The sequence below is a fragment of the Nycticebus coucang genome, chromosome 11 (genome assembly GCF_027406575.1).
Source record: "Nycticebus coucang isolate mNycCou1 chromosome 11, mNycCou1.pri, whole genome shotgun sequence".
NCBI classification, from domain to species: domain Eukaryota; kingdom Metazoa; phylum Chordata; class Mammalia; order Primates; family Lorisidae; genus Nycticebus; species Nycticebus coucang.
Window position 1 is genome coordinate 24,817,230 of NC_069790.1, and position 22,389 is coordinate 24,839,618.

General features: G+C 39.1%; 1 pseudogene; it reads right to left on the reverse strand.

The window, feature by feature from the left end:
* Positions 1-20,551: 20,551 nt before the first annotated feature.
* Positions 20,552-22,110, reverse strand: LOC128598281 (E3 ubiquitin-protein ligase Mdm2-like; annotated as a pseudogene).
* Positions 22,111-22,389: the final 279 nt, after the last annotated feature.

The window sequence follows — 22,389 nt, forward strand, 5'->3', positions numbered from 1 at the left end:
TGGGGGGATCCTCAGGCCCTGTGTGAGGAATTTTCCCAGAAGATCTCGTCTATAATTACAACAGAACTGGGATGATTCGAGGCTGAAGGTCTAGGGTTTTTAGTTATTCTTTTTTTTTCAAAATCTGAGCATCATTCAAAGTTAATGATTAGCATAAACCTCAGGGATGATAGATGGAAAATTTTATATTATTGGTACCCCTCCATTAGTTTAAAAAATATTCATTGAGTACTGTTAGGGTGGCATGGTGATGGTATGAGGCAGTTGCAGAGATAATTGAGGCAAGCAAGAGCAAGTAATGTTTTAGCAAGAAAAGTAAAGTTTATTTTTAATGACTTATAAAAGCAAGACTTTGTCCCAGAGACTTCAGGTGGCATGGAGAATACAGTGCTTGGATGTTATATACAACTTTTGAGGGGCATCACTTGCTTCTTAGAAGCTTTCCAGAGTCCTAATCAGGCTGTTCCCAAAACAACCCAAGTCAGTATGACCACACCTGTTTGCCCATGTCAGAAAGCCCCTGGGATATTAATTAGCCTCGATTTTTCAAGGCAACCCACCTGAAAGGTCTCTATTAGCCTCATTCCCATAATGACCCAGGTCAGCCTCACACAAGGTAGTCCGAAATACTCTAACTCAGGGGTCCTCAAACTATGGCCCACAGGCCACATGCTGCGGTGTGAATTCTATTTTTGTTTTGTTTTTTACTTCAAAATAAGATATGTGCAGTGTGCATAGGAAATTGTTCATAGTTTTTTTTTTTTTTAAACTATACTCCAGCCCTCCAATAGTCTGAGGGATAGTGAATTGGCCCTCTGTTTAAAAAGTTTGAGGATGCCTGCTCTAACTTCATCCACCATCCACCTGGTTCATGTCTAACTGCCTATGTTATAGGGGTACTCAAACTTTTTAAACAGGGAGTCAGTTCACTGTCCCTCAGACTGTTGGAGGGCCAGACTATAGTTAAAAAAAAAAAGAAACCAAAACAAACTATGAACAAATTCCTATGCACACTGCACATATCTTATTTTGAAGTAAAAAAACAAAATGGGAACAAATACAATCACACCACCTCATGTGGCCCACGGGCTGTAGTTTGAAGACCCCTGCATTACGTGGCAGGCACTGCTGTAGGCCCTCTGGATGTATTAGTAGACTGAAGTAGATGAAAATCCTTGCTCTTCTGGAATTACATTTCAAGAGGGGGAGATAGAAAACACATAAGAATAAGAGAAATTATATAGTGTATTAGAAGTCATAAATTCTATGGAAAAAAGTAGCAGGGATACTGAAGATGTTTCATGTACATTTGGGGTGGTCTGGGAGAACTCAATGAGGGGGTGCTACTTGAGGTGGGAAGTGATACCTGCAGAAAGAGCAAAAAAGGGAGAAGCCTTAGTGCAGGACCCAAGGTGGTGATATGTCCAACACATTCAAAGATTTGTGCGGGGTCAGGGTGGAATAAACAAGGAATCCATTCATGAGTTGATGGCACTTGGGCTTTTTCCATGACTTAGCAATTATGAATTGGGCTGCAATAAACATTCTGATATAAATATCTTTGTTATAATGTAATTTTTGGTCTTCTGGATATATACCTAGTAGAGGAATTATAGGATCGAATGGCAGGTCTATTTTTAGATTACTAAGTGTTCTCCAAACATCTTTCCAAAAGGAACATATTAATTTGCATTCCCACCAGCAGTGTAGAAGTGTTCCCTATTCTCCACATATACGCCAACATCTCTGGTCTTGAGATTTTGTGATGTGGGCTAATCTTACTGGAGTTAGATGATATCTCTAAGTAGTTTTGATTTGCATTTCTCTGATGATTAAGGATGATGAGCATTTTTTCATGTGTCTGTAGGCTGTGTGCCTGTCTTCATCAGAGAAGTTTCTCTTCAAGTCCCTTGCCCAGCCTGAAATGGGATCACTTGTTCTTTTCTTGCTAATATGTTGGAGTTCTCTGTGGATTCTGGTTATTATATCTGTGTCGGAGACATATCCTGCAAATATCTTCTCCCATTCTGAGGGCTGTCTGCTTGCTTTACTTACTGTGTTCTTTGCTGTGCAAAAGCTTTTTAGTTTCATCAGGTTAAATAGTAGCGTATTTTTGAAGCTGCTTTAATTGCCTGAGGGTTCCTCCTCGTAAAATATTCTTCTAGGCTGATCCCTTCAAGAGTTTTCCCTGCACTTTCTTCTAGTATTTTTATAGTTTCATGTCTTAGAGTTTAAATCTTTTATCCAGTGAGAGTCTATCTTAGTTAATGGTGAAAGGTGTGGGTCCAGTTTCAGTCTTCTACAGGTTGCCAGCCAGTTCACCCAGCACCATTTGTTAAATAGGAAATCTTTTCTCCACTGAATGTTTTTTTTTTAATTAAATCATAGCTGTGTACATTGATATGATCATGGGGCATCATACACTAGTTTCATAGACCGTTTGACACATTTTTATCAAAATGGTTAACATAGCCTTCCTGGCATTTTCTTAATTATTGTGCTAAGACATTTACATTCCACATTTACTAAGTTTTGCATATACCCTTGTAAGATGGAATCACACTACCAGACCTCAGACTATACTATAAATTGATAGTGATCAAAACAGCATGGTACTGGCACAAAAACAGAGAGGTAGATGTATGGAACAGAATAGAGAACCAAGAAATGAACCCAGCTACTTACCATTATTTGATCTTTGACAAGCCAATTAAAAAACATGCAGTGGGCACTTGATTCTGGCTTAGTCTTGGGAGGTGGCATGCCTCCAAGTATTTGTCAATTTCCTTTAGATTTTCATATTTCTGAGAATAAAGTTTCTTGTAGGATTTCTTGTAGGATTTTTTTGAATTTCTGAGGTGTCCGTTGTTATTTTGTCTTTGTCTTTTCTGATTGATGAAATTGGAGATTTTACTCTTTTTTTCCTGGTTAGGTTAGCCAAAGGTTTATCTATTTCATTGGCCTTTTCAAAAAACCAACTTTTTGATTTATTGATTTGTTGTATAGTTCTTTTGTTTTCAATTTCATTTAATTCTGCTCTAATTTTGGTTATTTCTTTTCTTCTGCTGGGTTTGAGATTGGAATGTTCTTCCTTTTCCAATTGCTTGAGATGTCCCATTAAGTTGTTGTTAACTTCTTCTCTTTCCAATCTCTTGAGGAAGGATTGTAGTGCTATAAATTTCCCTCTTAGGACTGCCTTTGAGGTATCCCAGAGGTTCTGATAATTCATGTCTTCATTGTCGTTTTGTTTAAAAAATTTGTTAATTTCATTCTTAATCTCATATATGACCCAGCTATCATTTAGCATGAGGTTATTAAGTTTCCATGTTTTTGTATGAGCATGCAGATTCTTGTTGTTATTGAGTTTTACTTTTATTCCATGATGGTCTGAGAAGATGCAAGGGATAATTTCTATTCTTTTAAATTTGCTGAGGTTAGATTTGTGTCCTAAGATGTAATTGATTTTGGAGTATGTTCCATGGGCTGATGAGAAGAATGTGTATTCAGTTTTGTTAGGATGAAATGTTCTGTAGATTGGTCTGTTAAGTCCAAATGTTGAATGGTTAAGTTTAAATCTAAAATTTTTTTGCTTAGCTTCTTTTTGGGAGGATCTATTCAACACCACTAAAGGGGTATTAAAATCTCCAACTACTATGGAGCTGGAGGAAATCAAGTTGCTAATGTCCATTAGAGTTTCTCTTATAAACTCAGGTGCATTTTGGTTTGGTGCATAAATATTAATAATTGAAATCACATCATATTGACATTGCCCTTAACAAATATGTAGTGACCCTCCTTATCTTTCCTTACTTTTGTTGGTTTAAAGCCTATTGTATCTGCAAATAAAATCGCAGCACCTGCTTTTTTCTGTTTTCCATTTGCCTGGAATATAGATGACCATCCCTTCACCCTGAGTCTATATTTATCTTTTAAGGTAAGATGAGATTCTTGTATGCAGCATATATTTGGCCTGAGTTTTTGTATCCAGTCAGCCACCCTGTGCCTCTTTAGAGGACAAAATCGGACCTTTAAATGGAATGAAAAATATCCTGCCTTAGATAGAAAAACATTTCTGGCTTTTCTTACTGATAGCTGAGGCAGATCCAGAAGTAATTCTGGTTAAATTGACCTGCTTCTGCCTTTCCTGATGTTTACCTTCCCATAATTTTGTCAGCAACCAGTAGTTTGCGCCCTCTAGTGGCAGAAAGTTTGCAACATCCCGAAGTTAACAGTTCATAGGAGCCCTTCTTATTTAAGGAGAAACATCTGTAGACAGCTAATCTAGTGTAAAAGCCAACATTTCTCTTTGATAATGGCACATTTTTAATAAACTTACTTGAATTCTAAATTTGTTTTAAAAATAAGTAAGTACTATTGTGTGGAACTACAGGGTACTAACATTTTGAGGTTCTTACTATTTTAAGTATTGTATATTTATTAATTTATTAATCCTCACGATTTTGTGAGATGTTATTATAGTTCCATTTTACTGAAAGAGAAACAGAGGCACAAAGGGGCTTTACTTCCCAAGGTCACACAACTAAGTAAGTAGAAGGGTGGGAGTTTAAACTTATGTGGTCTTGTTTCATATTCTGCTCTTATCCCTGACTACACCATATCATCACTTATGTGGCTGAGTATACAAGTGGCTTTATAATATATAATGCTTGATTCTCTAGTGTTGACAGTTACTTTCGAACACTTGTTTTTTTAAAAGCAAAGAAAGATTATTTATTTGTATAGATATATATGCACCCACAAATATTTAAAACATATGAAGTAAAATATATCATTTAAAATATATCCTTTAAAGACAGGCATACAAAAAAGAATTATATATATGAAGCAAGATAAATACCTTACTTTGATTTTATAAAGAAATTTTTCTAAAAAAATTTATTGTTGGGGATTCATAGAGGATACAAGAAACAGGTTACACTGATTAGGTAAAGTTCATCTTATAATTGTGTCTTGTCCCCAAAAGATGTGGTACACAACAAGGCCCCCCACCTCCTTCCTCTCTCTGCTCTTCCTTTCCCCAACCCTCCCTCCTCCTCTTCTCTCTGCTCTCCCCTTCCCCCACCCCACCATGTCATTAATTGTCATTAATTGCCCTCTCTATCAAAATTGAGTAATAGGATTTATGCTTCTCCATTATTGTGATGCTTTACTAATAATAATATGTTCTGCTTTCATCAAGGTTAATAATAAAGGCTATAAACTCTCCATTTTTTTTAAATGGCTGAATAGTAAGTATTCCATGGTATACATATACCACAGCTTGTTAATGCATTCCTGGGTTGGTAGACATTTAGGCTGTTTACACATTTTGGCAACTGTAAATTGAGCTGTAATAAACAGTCTAGTGCAAGTGTCCTTATGATAAGAGGATTTTTTCCTTCTGGGTAGATGCCCAGTAATGGGATTGCAGGATCAAATGGGAGGTCTAGCTTGAATTCTTTGAGGGTTCTCCATACTTCCAAAAAGGTTGTACTAGTTTGCAGTCCCACCAGCAGTGTAAAAGTGTTCCCTTATCTCCACATCCACGCCAGCATCTGCAGTTTTGAGATTTTGTGATGTGGGCCATTCTCACTGGGGTTAGATGGTATCTCAGGGTGGTTTTGATTTGCATTTCTCTAATAAATAGGGATGATGAGCATTTTTTGTCATATGTTTGTTAGCCATTCCTCTGTCTTCTTTAGAGAAAGTTCTATTCATGCCTCTTGCCCATTGATATATGGGATTGTTGGCTTTTTTCACGTGGATTAATTTGAGTTCTCTATAGATCCTAGTTATCAAGCTTTTGTCTGATTCAAAATATGCAAATATCCTTTCCCATTGTGTAGGTTGTCTATTTGCTTTGGATGTTGTCTCCTTAGCTGTACAGAAGCTTTTCAGTTTAATTAAGTCCCACTTGTTTATTTTTGTTGTTGTTGCAATTGCCACGGCAGTCTTCTTCATGAAGTCTTTCCCCAGGCCAGTATCTTCCAGTGTTTTTCCTGTGCTTTCTTTGAGAATTTTTTTTGTTTCATGCTTTAAATTTAAGTCCTTTATCCATCTTGAATCAATTTTTGTGGGTGAAGAAAGGTGTAGGTCCAGTTTCAGTCTTTTACATGTTGATATCCAGTTCTCCCAGCACCATTTATTGAATAGGTAGACTTTTCCACAAGGTATGTTCTTGTTTGGTTTATTGAAGATTATGTGGTTGTAAGACGTTAGTTTCAGTTCCTGGTTTTCTATTTGATTCTAAATGTCTATGTCTCTGTTTTTGTGCCAGTACCATGCTGTCTTGCCCACTATGGCTTTGTAGTACAGCTTAAAATCTGGTATGGTGATGCCCCAGCTTTATTTTTATTACTAAGAACTGCCTTAGCTATAAGGATTTTTTTCTGGTTCTATACAAAATGCAGAATCATTTTTTTCCAAATCTTGAAAGTACGATGTTAGTATCTTAATTGGGATGGCATTGAATAGCTAGATTGCTTTGGGAAGTATAGACATTTTAACAATGTTGATTCTTCCCAGCCATGAGCATGGTATGTTCTTCCATTTGTTAAAGTCCTAATTCCTTTCTGAGGATTTCATAATTTTCTTTATAGAGGTTCTTCACCTCCTTTGTTAGGTATATTCATGGGTATTTCATTTTCATTGAAGCTATGGTGAAGGGAGTTGTGCCCTTAATTACCGTCTCATCTTGACTGTTATTGGTGTATATGAAGGCAACTGACTTGTGGACATTGATTTTATATCCTGAGACATTACTATATTTTTTGATGACTTCCAAGAGTCTTTTGGTTGAGTCTTTGTGGTTCTCTTAAGTATAAGATCATATCGTCAGCAAAGAGGGGGAGTTTGACCTCTGCTCCCATTTGGATGCCCTTTATTTCCTTGTCTTGCCTAATTGTATTGGCTAGAACTTCCAGCACTATGTTGAATAGTAATGATGACAGAGGACAACCTTGTCTGGTTCTGGTTCTAAGAGAAAAAGCTTTTAGTTTTACTCCATCCAGTAAAATATTAGCTGTGGGTTTGTCATAGGTAGCTTCAATCAGTTTCAGAAATGTACCACGTATACCTATACTCTTCAGTGTTCTAATTAGAAAAGGATGCTAGATTTTATCAAATGCTTTTTCTTCATCTATTGAGAGGATAATATGGTTTTTGTTTTTGCTTCTATTGATATGGTGAATAACATTTATGGAATTGTGTATGTGAAACCAGCCTTGCATCCCTGGATGAATCCTACTTGATCATGATTTATGACTTTTTTCATGATAAGCTGTAATCTATTGGCTAGGATTCTGTTGAGAATTATTGCATCTATTTCATTTCTATTTTCAAAAAAACAACTCCTTGTTTCATTAATTTTCTGAATGATTCTTTTGTTTTCAATTTCATTGATCTCTGATTTAATTTCTTTTCTTTTTTTTTTTTTGTTAAATCATAGCTGTGTACCTTAGTGCAATCGCCTGTACCCATTCTAAGATGCACCATAGATGTGGCCCCACCCATTACCCTCCCTCCACCAAAACCTCCCCCCCTTCCCCTTCCTTGGCCCTTTCCCCATAGTTTTGTGCTATAGTTGGGTTATAGTCTTCATGTGGAAGCTATAATTTAGCTTCATAGTAGGGCTGAGTACAATGGATACTTTTTCTTCCATTCCTGAGATACTTTGCTAAGAAGAATATGTTCCAGCTCCATCCATGTAAACATGAAAGAGGTAAAGTCTCCATCTTTCTTTAAGGCTGCATATTCTATGGTATACATGTACCACAATTTGCTAGTCCATTCGTGGGTTGATGGGCACTTGGGCTTCTACCATGACTTAGCAATTATGAATTGGGCTGCAATGAGCAATCTGGTACAGATGTCTTTGTTATATTGTGACTTTTGGTCTTCTGGGTATAAACCTAGTAAAGGAATTATAGGATCGAATGGCAGGTCTATTTTTAGGTCTCTAAGTATTCTCCAAACATCCTTCCAGAAGGAACGTATTAGTGGGCATTCCCACCCAGCAGTGTAGAAGTGTGCCCTTTTCTCCACATCCACGCCAACATTTCTGGTTTTGGGATTTTGTTATGTGGGCTACTCTTACTGGGGTTAGGTGATATCTCAGAGTAGTTTTGATTTGCATGTCTCTGATGATTAAGGATGATGAGCTTTTTTTCATGTGTTTGTAGATTTTGTGTCTGTCTTCTTTAGAGAAGTTTCTCTTCAAGTCCCTTGCCCACCCTGAGATGGGGTCATGTGTTCTTTTCTTGTTAATATGTTTGAGTTCTCTGTGGATCCTGGTTATTAGACCTTTATCGGAGGTATAACCTGCAAATATTTTCTCCCATTCTGAGGGCTGTCTGCTTGCTTTACTCATTATGTTCTTGGCTGTGCAGAAGCTTTTTGGTTTGATCAGGTCCCAGTAGTGTATTTTTGATAGTTCTTCAATTGCCTGGGGAGTCCTCATCATAAAATATTCACCCAGGCTGATTCCTTCAAGAGTTTTCCCTGCACTTTCTTCAAGTATTTTTATAGTTTCATGTCTTAAGTTTAAATCTTTTATCCAGTGAGAGTCTATCTTAGTTAATGGTGAAAGGTGTGGGTCCAGTTTCAATCTTCTACAGGTTGCCAGCCAGTTTACCCAGCACCATTTGTTAAATAGGGTCTCTTTCCCCACTGAATGTTTTTAATTGGCTTGTCAAAGATCAAATAATGGTAAGTAGCTGGATCCATCTCTTGGTTCTCTATTCTGTTCCAGACATCTACTGCTCTGCTTTTGTGCCAGTACCATGCTGTTTTGATCACGATCGATTTATAGTGCAGTCTCAGGTCTGGTAGCGTGATTCCTCCTGCTTTGTTTTTATTGCTCAGTAATGTTTTGGCTATTCTAAGTTTTTTCTGATTCCATATAAAACGAAGTATTATTTTTTCAAGATCTTTAAAGTATGACAATGGAGCTTTAATAGGAATTGCATTAAAATTATATATTGCTTTGGGCAGTATGGACATTTTAACAATGTTGATTCTTCCCAGCCATGAGCATGGTATGTTTTTCCATCTGTTAACATCTTCTGCTATTTCTTTTCTTAGAGTTTCATAGTTCTCTTTATAGAGATCTTTCACGTCCTTTGTTAGGTATACTCCCAAATATTTCATCTTCTTTGGCACTACTGTGAAAGGAATAGAGTCCTTGACTGTTTGTTCGGCTTGGTTATTGTTGGTATATATGAAGGCTACAGATTTATGGGTGTTGATTTTGTAGCCTGAGACATTGCTACATTCCTTGATCACTTCTAAAAGTTTTGTAGTAGAATCCCTAGTGTTTTCCAGATATACGATCATATCATCTGCGAAGAGTTAAAGTTTGATCTCTTCTGACCCTATGTGGATACCCTTGATCACCTTTTCTTCCCTAATTGCAATTTCTAAAACTTCCATTACAATGTTAAAGAGCAATGGAGACAATGGGCAACCTTGCCTGGTTCCTGATCTAAGTGGAGATGATTTCGATATAATTGCATTCAATATGATATTGGCTGTGGGTTTGCTGTAGGTGGCCTCTATTAGTTTAAGAAATGTCCCTTCTATACCAATTTTCTTAAGTGCTCTGATCATGAAGTGATGCTGGATATTATCAAAAGCTTTTTCTGCATCAATTGAAAGAATCATATGGTCTTTCTTTTTAAGTTTGTTTATGTGTTGAATTACATTTATAGATTTACGTATATTGAACCAGCCTTGAGACCATGGGATAAATCCGACTTGGTCATGGTGTATAATTTTTTTGATGTGTTGCTGGATTCTGTTTGTTAGGATCTTATTGAGTATTTTAGCATCTATATTCATTAGTGATATTGGTCTATAATTTTCTTTTGTTGTTGGGTCTTTCCCTGGTTTGGGGATCAAGGTGATGTTTGCTTCGTAGAATGTGCTGGGTAATATTCCTTCTTTTTCTATATTTTGGAAGAGGTTTAGTAGTATAGGTACTAGTTCTTCTTTAAAGGTTTGGTAGAATTCTGACGTAAAGCCATCTGGTCCTGGGCTTTTCTTTTTAGGGAGATTTTGTATAGTTAATGCTATTTCAGAACCTGATAAGGGCCTGTTCAACATTTCTACTTCGTTCTGGCTAAGTCTTGGTAGGTGGCGTGCTCCCAGGTATTGGTCGATTTTTTTCAGATTTTCATATTTCTGAGAGTAGAGTTTCTTGTAGTATTCGTTAAGGATTTTTTGAATTTCTGAGATGTCTGTTGTTATTTCATCATTACCATTTCTGATTGATAAAATTAGAGATTTTACTCTTTTTTTCCTGGTTAGGTTGGCCAAAGGTTTATCTATTTTATTGATGTTTTCAAAAAACCAGCTTTTGGATTTATTGATCTGTTGTATAATTCTTTTGTTTTCAATTTCATTTAATTCTGCTCTGATTTTGGTTATTTCTTTTCTTCTGCTGCGTTTGGGGTTGAAGTGTTCTTCTTTCTCCAGTTGCTTGAGATGTTCCATTAAGTTGTTAACTTCTTCTCTTTCCAATCTCTTGAGGAAGGCTTGCAGTGCTATAAATTTCCCTCTTAGGACTGCCTTTACAGTATCTCAGAGGTTCTGGTAATTCGTGTCTTGATTGTTGTTTTGTTCCAAAAATATGGTGATTTCCTTCTTAATCTCGTCTATAACCCATGTATCCTTCAGCATAAGGTTGTTTAGCTTCCATGTTTTTGTATGGGTATGAAGGTTCCTGTTGTTATTGAGTTCAACTTTTATTCCATGATGGTCTGAGAAGATGCAAGGAATAATTTCTATTTTTTAAAATTTGCTGAGGTTAGATTTGTGGCCTAGCATGTGGTCGATTTTGGAGTATGTTCTGTGGGCTGATGAGAAGAATGTGTATTCACTTTTTTGGGGATGAAATGTTCTGTAGATATCTGTTAAGTCCAGATGTTGAATGGTTGAGTTTAAATCTAAAATTTCTTTGCTTAGCTTCTTTGTGGAGGATCTATCCAGGACTGCTAAAGGGGTGTTAAAATCTCCAACTACTATGGAAGTGGAGGAAATCAAGTTGCTCATGTCTATTAGAGTTTCTCTTATAAATTGAGGTGCGTTGTGGTTGGGTGCATAAATATTAATAATTGAGATCTCATCATATTGAGTATTACCTTTAACAAATATGAAGTGTCCATCCTTATCCTTAATTATTTTGGTTGGTTTAAAGCCTATTGCACCTGCGAAGAGGATTGCAATGCCTGCTTTTTTCTGCTTTCCATTTGCCTGGAATATAGATGACCATCCCTTCACCTTGAGTCTATATCTGTCTTTTAATGTAAGATGCAATTCTTGGATGCAGCAGATATCTGGCTTGAGTTTTTGTATCCAGTCCGCCAACCTATGCCTCCTTAGAGGACAATTTAAACCATTCACATTAATTGAGAGTATTGATAAGCCTTTTGAGAGACCGGTGGACATTTTTAATCCTTTTGTGACTGTGGAAGTTGGAATTTGAGGAAAAACTTTTTGGGTGGGTTTACTTTTGTGGTGGAGAATTACGCTGGTCTTTATGGAGGATTGGTCTAAGAATGTCTTGGAGAGCTGGTTTAGTTGTGGCAAATTTCTTCAACATGTGAATGTTGTTGAAGTATTTAATTTCTCCGTCATAAATGAAGCTCAGTTTAGCTGGGTACAGGATCCTGGGTTGAAAGTTATTTTGTTTTAGGAGATTAAAAGTCGATGACCATCTTCTTCTAGCTTGAAAGTTTTCAGCAGAGAGATCTTCAGTTATTCTGATATTCTTCCACTTGTAGGTAATGGTTTTCTTTTGTCTGGCAGCTTTCAGAATTTTCTCCTTCATGTTAACTTTAGTGAAATTGATTATGATGTGTCTGGGGGATGTCTTATTTGGGTTGAATTGTGCTGGAGTTCTGAAACTGTCTGCTATCTGAATTTTGGAATCTCTTGGCATGTCTGGAAAGTTCTCCTTCATAATCTCATTGAGAAGAGCCTCTGTGCTTTGTGAATCCACTTCGTCACTTTTGGGGATCCCTATAAGATGAATATTGGTTTTCTTCAAATTATCTGAGAGCTCTCTGAGAGAGTGGTCTGTTTTTGCTCTCCATTTCTCTTCTTCTGTGAGGGTTTGGGAGCGTTCAAAAGCTTCGTCTTCAATGTCAGAAATCCTTTCTTCTGCTTGCTCCATTCTGTTACTGAGGGATTCTACTGTGTTTCTCAGATCTTTGAGGGATGCAACTTCTTGTCTCAATGTGTCAAAATCTTTGGTCATTTGGTCTTTGAATCCGTTGAATTCTTGAGATAACTTTTGGAATTCTAATTCGATCTTATTTGCTATCCAGATCCTGAATTCAATTTCTGACATCTCAGCTATTTGTTTGTGCATGGGGTCTTGTGCTGTGTCTGCCCCATTGATCCTTGGGGGAGTTGATCTACTCTGATTATTCATATTGCCAGAGTTTTTCTGTTGATTTTGCCTCATGATTGTTTTTCACCGTTGCCTCTGGCTGTCCTCAGAGTTGGGGAGGTGTCTCTCCAAGATTAGACCCCAGCGGGATCACTCTATTGCTGCTGGATCTTTGTAGGGAGTGACCCTGTGTAGTTCCTCAGGGGCTGCTCTAGCTAGGGAGTTCTGGTTGTGGAAGCAGCTCTGGTTTGTGACACACCCAGATCCAGCAACAGGGCTGGGGGTGGTGTGCACAGTTCTGGGAGTGCCAGGCACCCAGTGACTTTGGCACAGAGAACCCAAGGCTCCAGCAGTCTCTGGCCAGTAGAAGAGGTCTCCACAGAGGCAGGGAGGGCTCCAAAGGGCACGCAGCTACCAGAGTCCCTGTCCAGATGAACGGGCTACTGTGGAAGCTGGGAGGACACAGGAGGGAGGACGCAGGGTTGCGTGGCTCCCGCAGGTCCTGGTGAGGGAATGTGGAGGCCCGGTGGGTGCAGGTCACCGGTTGGGGGTTGCCGCACAGCTCTGTGCGGCGCCAAGCCCAGGAGTTTGAGGTTTCTATGAGCTGTAACGTCACGGTACTCTACCCAGGGCAACAGCCCAAAGCTCCAGTGTGCCAAAACCATCTCACTCTGCCCCTAAGGATTAAGGTTGTAAGGCGGCTCAGTCCCCGCCTTTAGGCTGCTCAGTCAGTAGATTACTTTGACCCGCCCAATCCTTGCTCTGAGACCCTGAGGACGGAGCTTGCCAGGGCAGTTCTTTCACAATGGCTTCCAGTGCCCAGCTCAGTGGCTCAGTCTGGGGCCCCAGACAAAACCCAAAGTTCTCCACACTCCTGCTCAAACTCTCCCCAAGGCAGTTCAACTTAGTGCCAAGTCCAAGAACACTGAAGAAGTTCACAGGTAAGGCCTTTCTGGTTTGCAGTCTCACTCTGCTTGTACTTACGGTTGCCGGCGTGATTAGGTCAATCGAACACACGCAACCACTTGCCAGTTTTCCACTGTTTTTGTCCTCCTCTTGGGGTCCAGAAGTCCATTGCTGGCTCCCTGTATCCTCAAAGGGATGATTATAGGCAGATCCCACTGGCCAGAGATGCTTGGAGTCTTGTCTCCCCAGACTCGCTGTTCCCAGTTGCAGGGAAGCTGTTACTTGGCCGCCATCTTTAATCTCTCCCCCTCTGATTTAATTTTGTTAAATTTTTTTTTAAATTAAATCATAACTTTGTGCATTTATGGGGTTCAGAGTACTGCTTCAGTGTACAATGTGAAATGTTTACATTGAAGTAAGTAACACATCCATCACAATTATATTCATTTCTTAATAGTTTTGAAATGTACCATTGCATTATGCACATTAGGTGCGGTCTCCCTGAATACCCTACCTCCTGACATATCCCCCTCCCCTCCCCTCTCTCTCCTCTTCCATTCTACTGTCTGGACTATAGTTATGTTTTGCCATTCATGTGAGAGTGTATTGATTTCATAGTAGTATTGAGTACATTGGATAATTTTTTTCCCCTTCTTGAGATACTTTACTAAGAAGAGTATGTTCCAACTTCATCCAGGTAAACGTAAAAGATGTGAAGTCTACTTCTTTTTTATGGCTGCATAGTATTCCATGGTGTACATATACTACAATTTTGTTAATCCATTCATAGGTCAATGGGCACTTGGGCTGTTCTCATGTCTTGGCTATTATGAATTGGGCTGCAATAAAAATTCTTTCTAAATATTGTCTGGGCAACAGGTGATATTCTGGGGTATGAGATGTTAATCACAATGCTGATACGACTGTACAAGATGGAGACTGGAGGCCTCTGCTGATTTTTCAAACCCCTCAGGGTGGAGACCCTAAATCTCTCTTCAGTCCACTTAAAAGGCACTTTAAACTCTTAACCTTGGCTAAGCAGAAGCTTTCACAGGAAAACACTTGTCACTGTGATCACTCCTGAAGTGGCTATCCACTTACCCAGTGTGCCAAAACCCATCTCACTCTATGCCCCTAGGGCTAAGACTATAAGGCATCTCAGTTGCTGCCTTTAGGCTGCTCAGTCACTAGATTACTTGCTCCCACCTGATCCTTGCTCTGCCACCCTGAGGGTGGAGCTTGCTGTGTACTTCTCCCACAGTCTCTCCAAGTGGCCCACAGCTGACCACTATTAGCTCTGTCTGGCTCAGCGGCTCAGTCTGGGGCCCTAGACAATGCTTAAAGTCCTCAGCACTATTGCCCAAGTCCTCCCAAGGTAGTTCAACTGAGTGCCAAGCCCAGAAAAACCAAAACAGCTCACAGGTAAGGCCTTTCCAGTTTGCAATCTCACTGCTGCTGTACTTACAGCTGCCGGCAGGATTAGACCTAATGAACACATGCAACCACTTGCCAGTTCTCCACTGCTTTTGTCCTCCACATGGGGTCAAGAAGTCTCTGGCTGACTCCCTGTGTCCCCAAAGGGCTGTTTATGGGCAGATCCCATCAGCCAGAGATGCCTAGAGTCTTCTCTCTCTAGACTCACCATGCCCAGTTGCAAGGAAGCTGTTACTTGGCCCAGAATTTTTTTTTTTTTTTTTGAGACAGAGTCTCAAGCTGTTGCCCTGGGTAGTGTGCTGTGGCATCACAGTTCACAGCAACCTCAAACACTTGGGCTTAAGTTATCCTCTGGCCTCAGCCTCCCAAGTAGCTGAGACTACAGGTGCCTACCACAATGCCCAGCTCTTTTTTGGTTGCAGTTGTCATTATTGTTTGTCCTGGGATGGATTCGAACCTGCTAGCCTCAGTGTATGTGCTGGTGCCCTACCCATTAAACTATGGGCAACACCCAAGGAAAATTATTTGAAGGTTATTTTTGTAGTGATGTATATATTTCAATAATAACATTTGCTGTTATTAACTCAAGTTGTTCAGACTGGGATTACACATGTAAAATTCTGCATGTATTTACCTCTTTTAGTCTAAGCTTCTTGAGAGAAGAATTTGGTGTCTGATTTATCTTTGAGTGCCAGTAGTGAGTACTGTATTGATACTTGTTAAATGAATGAATGATGAATAAATACATCAGTTTGACTTTCTTCAAAGTTGTATGCAGAATACTGACATTAAATGCCCATACAGTTATTTTTCTAACTGCTTTATATGTACAAACTAATCTATAGCAGCCTCATAAGGCAGGAGCTATTATTACCATCTTACAGGTAAGGAAAGTGGGGCAAAAATTTTAAATAACTTGCTCAAGCTGGTAAGTGGCAGTGCTAAGATTCCAACCAGGAAGTCTGGTTGCAGAGTTCATGAACTCAGCTGCCATGCCACCTGCCTCATACAAACAGCCTTGAGTTGGCTCTGGCCGTGAGTCTGTTTATAGAGCTGTCGGGTACACATTGGAGGATTTTGCTTATATGGAAAAAGTACTGGGCATGGACTCCTTTCACCCCTGGGGAACTCCAACTCAGTATGCCCCTCAGAACACAACTCACTGTACCCATGCCCATGTCCTGAAACTGGCCCCCATTCTGTGCTGTCTCAGTGAGTGGCAACAACAGCCTGCTGTCTGGGCTCTTTTTTTCCAGAGTTCCACACAGCATGCCAGTGTGATTAAAAAGAATACATTTTATCTTTCAGAGCATTTTTAGGTTGACAGCAAAATTGAGCAGAATATAGAAACCCCCTGTATTTCCCCACCCCTCCTCCCACTATTTATTACAGCAATTTTTTGAAAGCACAAACACCACTGTGGTACATTCAACTTAAAATCCCTTAATAGCTCAAACCCATTAGTGTGTGCACTCTGCTCTCCATTGTTAATGAACCTCTTTCTGCTCTTCTAGTGACAAAGTCACACTTGTGTCAAGGCTTTTGCTTGCACTGTTCCTACTGCTTCACATCTTCTCTTTCCTTTCCACACTTGCCCCACATTCCCCTATTCACATCTCCTGTCTTTACGGCAACTTCAGCATTCATGAAAGTGATTGAGTCAATATTTGGGACTCTCATTTCCTTGATCTCCTTAGCTCCCAAACCCTTTTGCTGTACCTGACTAAGCCTGCTACCCACAAAGTCATCTGCAGTAATGGCCCTCTTCTGAAGTCTTGACTTTTGAGCATCCTGCTGTCTGATCCTCTCCTATGCCTCTCCCTCCTGTGTTTAGGACCTGACTCAGGCAAGTCCCAGGACTGACTGCAGCACCTCTACTTCACTACTTAGATCCCCTTCTCGTGCCCTCACTTCCCAAAAATCTCTTGCTTGTCTCCTTTCTCCATTGCCCTTCCCTAGATAAAAACCCTACCAGTGCCCCTGAGCAGCTGCCCATTGCTGGAGAAAATACCACTATCATGTCCATGAAAAAAGGCTCCTTTCAAATATAGGGCCATAGATCCCAAACAGCCACCCTGTACCTCAGATGGCCCTACCAAAGTTCCTGCAAACTTTCTTCATTATTTCTCATCCTGACCTTGACAACCTTGGCCCCATGTTCTCCTGCTGCTATGGCCTCATTTCCATGCCTCTTTTGAAGGTCAAAAGCTATGCATTCCTACTAGCTCTATTTCTGTTTTTTTTTTTTTTATCATTTAATAAATCACTTATTTGCAAATCAACGTGCATACACTAAACCTAAAAATTTCAACAATCAGGATGTTAGTAATCCATAAGTATGTACAATGAGACTCCATTTGCAAATTTGAAATGTATAAATAGCCATTCATTGCAGATATGTATTGTAAATGTATTTCATTTATAATCTCATTTATGCTTACCAACTCTCCTCTGAAAATATGGACACTACTTGTTTCTAGCTGAAGTATTGTAAGTTCCAAATAAAGCTTTATTTTATTTGAGGACCTCCAAAGCTGAAGTACTGATCACTTTAGCCATTTGTTTCCTGCTTATACAAGGGGTAAGTTGTGTGAGCACATAAAGTTGTATAAAAATCTCATCCCTTGGATCTATTCTAAACTTATAGCTGACTTTATTGTCCTTATCTAAATGTGTAACAGCTCACACATGGGAGGAAAACACTGGACCTTTAAGTCAAGATGGTTACTTTCACTATTTTGCTGAAGATTCTTATTTACATATAAATCAAGAAGTTAATTTACAGTTTCAGATATTTTATTTTTTACTCCAGAAATTAAAAAACAATTTTTAATTTGCCCACAATAATTGCACATATTTGTGGGGCACAATGTCATGTTTCGAACCTTATATACATTGTAAAATCATCAAACTGAGGTAATTGGCTTATCAATTCAAGCATTTATCATTTCTTTTTAGAAAGAATATTCAAAATCCTCTCTAGCTATTTCTAATATTCAATATACTATTGCTAACTATAGTAACTCTACTATGTAATGGAACACCAGAACTTATTTCTAACTGTAACTTTGTACACATTAGGAAAGGTTTTATGAGCAAATAATGGCCAGAAGTTCTACCCATAAATTCTATTTTCCAGAAGCCAAAACATTTAAAGGAAAACGGTAAAAATCTTAAAGGGCACTGAGATTCCTCTGCTTCTACATCACTGGTAGGCTAGAAACCTAAGGCTTGCTTTATGAGGAATCACAAATTAGAATTGAGCATTTGCCAAATTATATAGTGTTATTTCAGGTTCAAATTACTCAACACCCCCAATATCTACAACCACAGAAAGCAGCATAGAAAGTGATATCAGAAAGTTAAACCAGGTCAAAATAGTCCAGCAGAATTAGGCCTCCTAAAATAGTTGACTATTTTAAAATTGCACATGAACTTTATGGACACCCTGTATAAGGCCATTATGTTCTTCTAAAATACTAATAAACCCAAATAGGAAATACTGAAATCAAATTAAAAGATTATTTGAGGATCACTATCATACATATTGTTAGTTCTTTATGGTAATCCCCCTCAAGACATTTTACTACAAATAAATTTTACATATCACTAGCCATGAATTGCTGCCATTAGTTATTACATGAAGCTGACTGGTACCATTACCCAAATGACATTATCAATTTATGAACACAATTAACTTCTGTTTTTAATGATTTTCATGATTCACATAAGCTCATCACTGAAGATTTAACTTTGAGATGCAATCCATGAGGACTGTTTTGCAAACAACAGTGTAGGAGACATGTATTTTTAATCATCTTTGAGTAACCTTATGTAAAAAATAAATAATTGAGAAGTCCTAAGCTCTAAAGGAGATTTTCAAATGCGCACGTAGAAATGGTTACAGACAATAAGATACTTTAGGAAACATATACTATGTCCACATCCTTCTTTTCTTGTATCTGCTTTCCTCTATGTGCATGAGGGGCCCAGATACGATGAATGTTTTACTCAACTTCTTTGGTGTCCTGAACTTTCTGTAGGTCTTTATTTTTCTTCAATTTGTTCACAATAAGTTTAGCTCGGCACTTCTGTTCCATCTCTTTGACTTTCTTCATTGCTTTTATTCTACAACTCTCACTGGCATTTGATAGGTTCATTTCTATATTTTTCAAATTTAGATGAATTAACTTTTTACACCAGCTGCTTTAGGGCTTTTAGTTCACTAACCTTGTGAGGATTGCACTTTTAAAAGTTTTTATGGCACTTGGATTTACAGAATCTAAGCAGCGTGTAACAGTGGCAGACAAACAACACGCCACAGCCAGGGTAGATGGACTCCAAAGGGAAGTAACACTCCTAATATGCGTTGTCCTTACTGACCAAACACCAAGCTTGAGAATACTTTAGAGTCCCAGGTTCTAACCCATCTTTCTTGAAGAAAAGTGATGTATAATTTCTGGATAATTCATAGAGAATTTACAACTTTTTCAGTTAGTTTTAAAATGAGTTTCGTTTATCAAATTTGTAAATTCACTGGTTTCTAAAACCAGCTCTCAGAAAAGGCCCCAAACCTAGGCAACTATCAGAAACACATAACCCAGCCCAAAATTCTTCAAAGCATTTTAAAGTTAGTTTCCAACTTAGGGGAGACAACAGATTCTACTAAATCCTAAAGAGCATTTTTTTTTTTTTTTTTTAGATAGTCTCACTCTGTCCCCTGGGAAGAGTGCCATAGAGTCACAGCTCACAGCAACCTCAAAATATTGGGCTCAAGTGATCCTCTTGCCTCAGCCTCCCAAGTAGGAGGGACTATAGGCACTTGCCACAATACCTGGCTAGGTTTTTTCTATTTTTTTGTTGAGATGGGGTCTCGCTCTTCCTTAGAGTGCCATGGCATCACAGCTCACAACAACCTCAAACTCCTGGGCTCAAGCTATTCTGTTGCCTGAGCCTCCTAAGTATCTAGGACTACAGGCACCCATCACAATGCCTGACTATTTTTAGAGATGGGGTCTTGCTCTGGCTCAGGCTGGTCTTGAACTCATTAGGTCAGCAATCCTTCCTTCCTCCTCAGCCTTCTGGAGTGCTAGGATTGCAGACGTGAGCCACTGCTGGCTCTGAAAAGGATTTTTTTGTGAAAAAGGGCCTGGTATGCTAGAGATTAGACTACCAAGACATTTCCACATTTTACTAGGGAGCCTTAAAAAATTTATGTCTTACGAGTAAATGACAACTATGCTCATGGACAACATCATTACAACCTAGCCCTCCAAGTATAACCTAAGGCACTACAGAATAAGATGTACATCTTTACACACATAGCAACAAACACAACCGCCAGCTTCTTTTTGACCCAGAAAGAATATTTTCAAGAGGCTCAGAAATCTAAACATTAGAAGATTTAAGAGTATCAAAAATTTAATTGAAATCTATCACACATTTTCTCCATACACAAAGGTACTAAATTAATTACATTTAGATGTCCTACTTCTATATATATACATATTTTAAAAAATCAGATACTTCTCATTTAAGAGAAAGTAGAAATTATTTAAAATGAGGAGCATGGGTAAAGGATGAGCTATATATCCAACTCAAATTACATTAAAAGCCAAATACAAGCAGAAGTGGAATTTTCCTAAAAGGAAATAAATATTCACTATTCCTCTCTGAAAGTAGGTAAAATACACTAAAGAAAAAGTTATCTGGATTGAGATACTTTCTCACTTTGATATATGTAAATAAAAATAAATTCCATGTTGTCTAAATTTTTAGGATTTTATAGTTAGAAATATGTATTCTGTTTTTATGGGCAGGTCAGCTGGGGAAGTAAGTCAGCACAATCATCTGAATCGGTTGTCTATGTACTGCACAGGGCTTATTCCTTTTCTTTAGCTTCTTCACACATGTAAAGCATGCCATAAGATGTCCTGTTTTGCCATGGACAATGCAACCATTTTTAGGTCAACCTTGGCAAACCACACAAGGTTCAATGGCATTAAGGGGAAAGCTGGATTCCAGACTTTGTTCTTCGTCTTGTTTCTTCCCTCTCAAACTCTTTGACATCTTGGCCGCTATAAATAGTGCTATTAGAAGTTGGTGGCTGAGAATAGTCCTCCCTTTCTTCTGACTGAGACCATGAATGATTTTATCATCATTATCCTCCACAGACGACTCATTGGAATCACTCACTGTAGTTTTTTTACAATCCGGAACATCAAAGCTCTCTTCTGCTTGTGCTAAGTTTTCTAGTTTGGCTTTCTCAGACATATCCTTCAGGAAGCCAATTCTCAGGAAGGGCCCAGCATCTGTTGAAATGTGGTAGAAGGGGAGGATTTATTTCATTGCAGGAAGTACATTTCCAGTAGACAGCTAAAGAAATTTCAGGATCTTCTTCAAATGAATCTGTATCACTCTCCTCTGCTTGATACACAATAACTCCATACACCTTCTCATCTGCACTTGAGAGTTCTTGTCTTTCACTAAGGCTATAATCTTCCAGATCAAGAGACTCAACTTCATATTCTACACTAAATTAATCTAAAACTGAATCCTGATCCAAGCATTCACTGGAATGTTTACTTCCACCAGCGTCAAGGTGCCGGTTTGATGGCGTCCCTGTAAACTCACTGTTACTGAGGTTTCTTTCTTCTTCTTCTTTTTTTTTACAATTTTCTGCCGGGGCCGGGTTTGAACCTGCCACCTCTGGTATATGGGGCCGGTGCCCTACTCCTTTGAGCCACAGGCACTGCCCTGCTAATAGCCTTTCACAGCAGATCACCCTGATTACACACAGAGCCACGCTTTCATCAGAGGAAAGGGAAATACTATCAGACTTGTGACGTTGTTCACCAGACCATTAATTTTCTTCTGTCTCACTAATTGTTCTCCTTCTAGATGAGGGAGATGGTCTAGAAATCAACTTCCACGATGAAGGTTTCTCATTCATAGCTCTCGCACAGAATTCTTTGATAACTCCCACCTTCAAGGAGACATTTGTTCTCACAGATGTACCAGAGTCTGATGATTCCTGCTGAGTGACTGCTACCAAGTTTCTGAAGACCATTGTATATATTTTCCTGTGCTCTTTCGCAGAGAAGCTTGGCAGAGAAACTACGACCTAGAAAATCATTTGAAATATATAATATGTTGTTTCTTTTCATCATATAATCATTTCTTCATAATATACTGGCCAGGATAAAATATAACCTCTTCATTGTGTAAATGTCTTTTTGTGCACCGACAGACTTTAACAAGTTCAAAAGCAATGGTTTTGGTCTAACCAGGGTCTCCTGCTCCGAAGCTGGAACCTGCAAGGTGGTTACATCAGCAGACACAGACATGTTGGTACTGTACCTCTGCCTGCCCCTCACCATGCAGTGGTTTTCATGCCTGGAGTTATTGGGGGTGGGGTGGGTTCCCCTTGAGGCTTCCTAGTTCCCTTCACCGATGGGAGCCCGGCGCCCTGGGCCTCTGCGACCAATCCACTCTCTGGGCCTAGCCTGCGGGGGAAGCCCTGAGCACACTAGTACTGGGAGGAAGGGGGATCTTGGGGGCAGGACCTCAGTAAGTAGGGTCAGGGCCACCCCTTCCGTTTGGCTCCATCGTCCTTCCAGTCACACAGTTACTCACGGAGCCCAGATTCTCCCATTAGC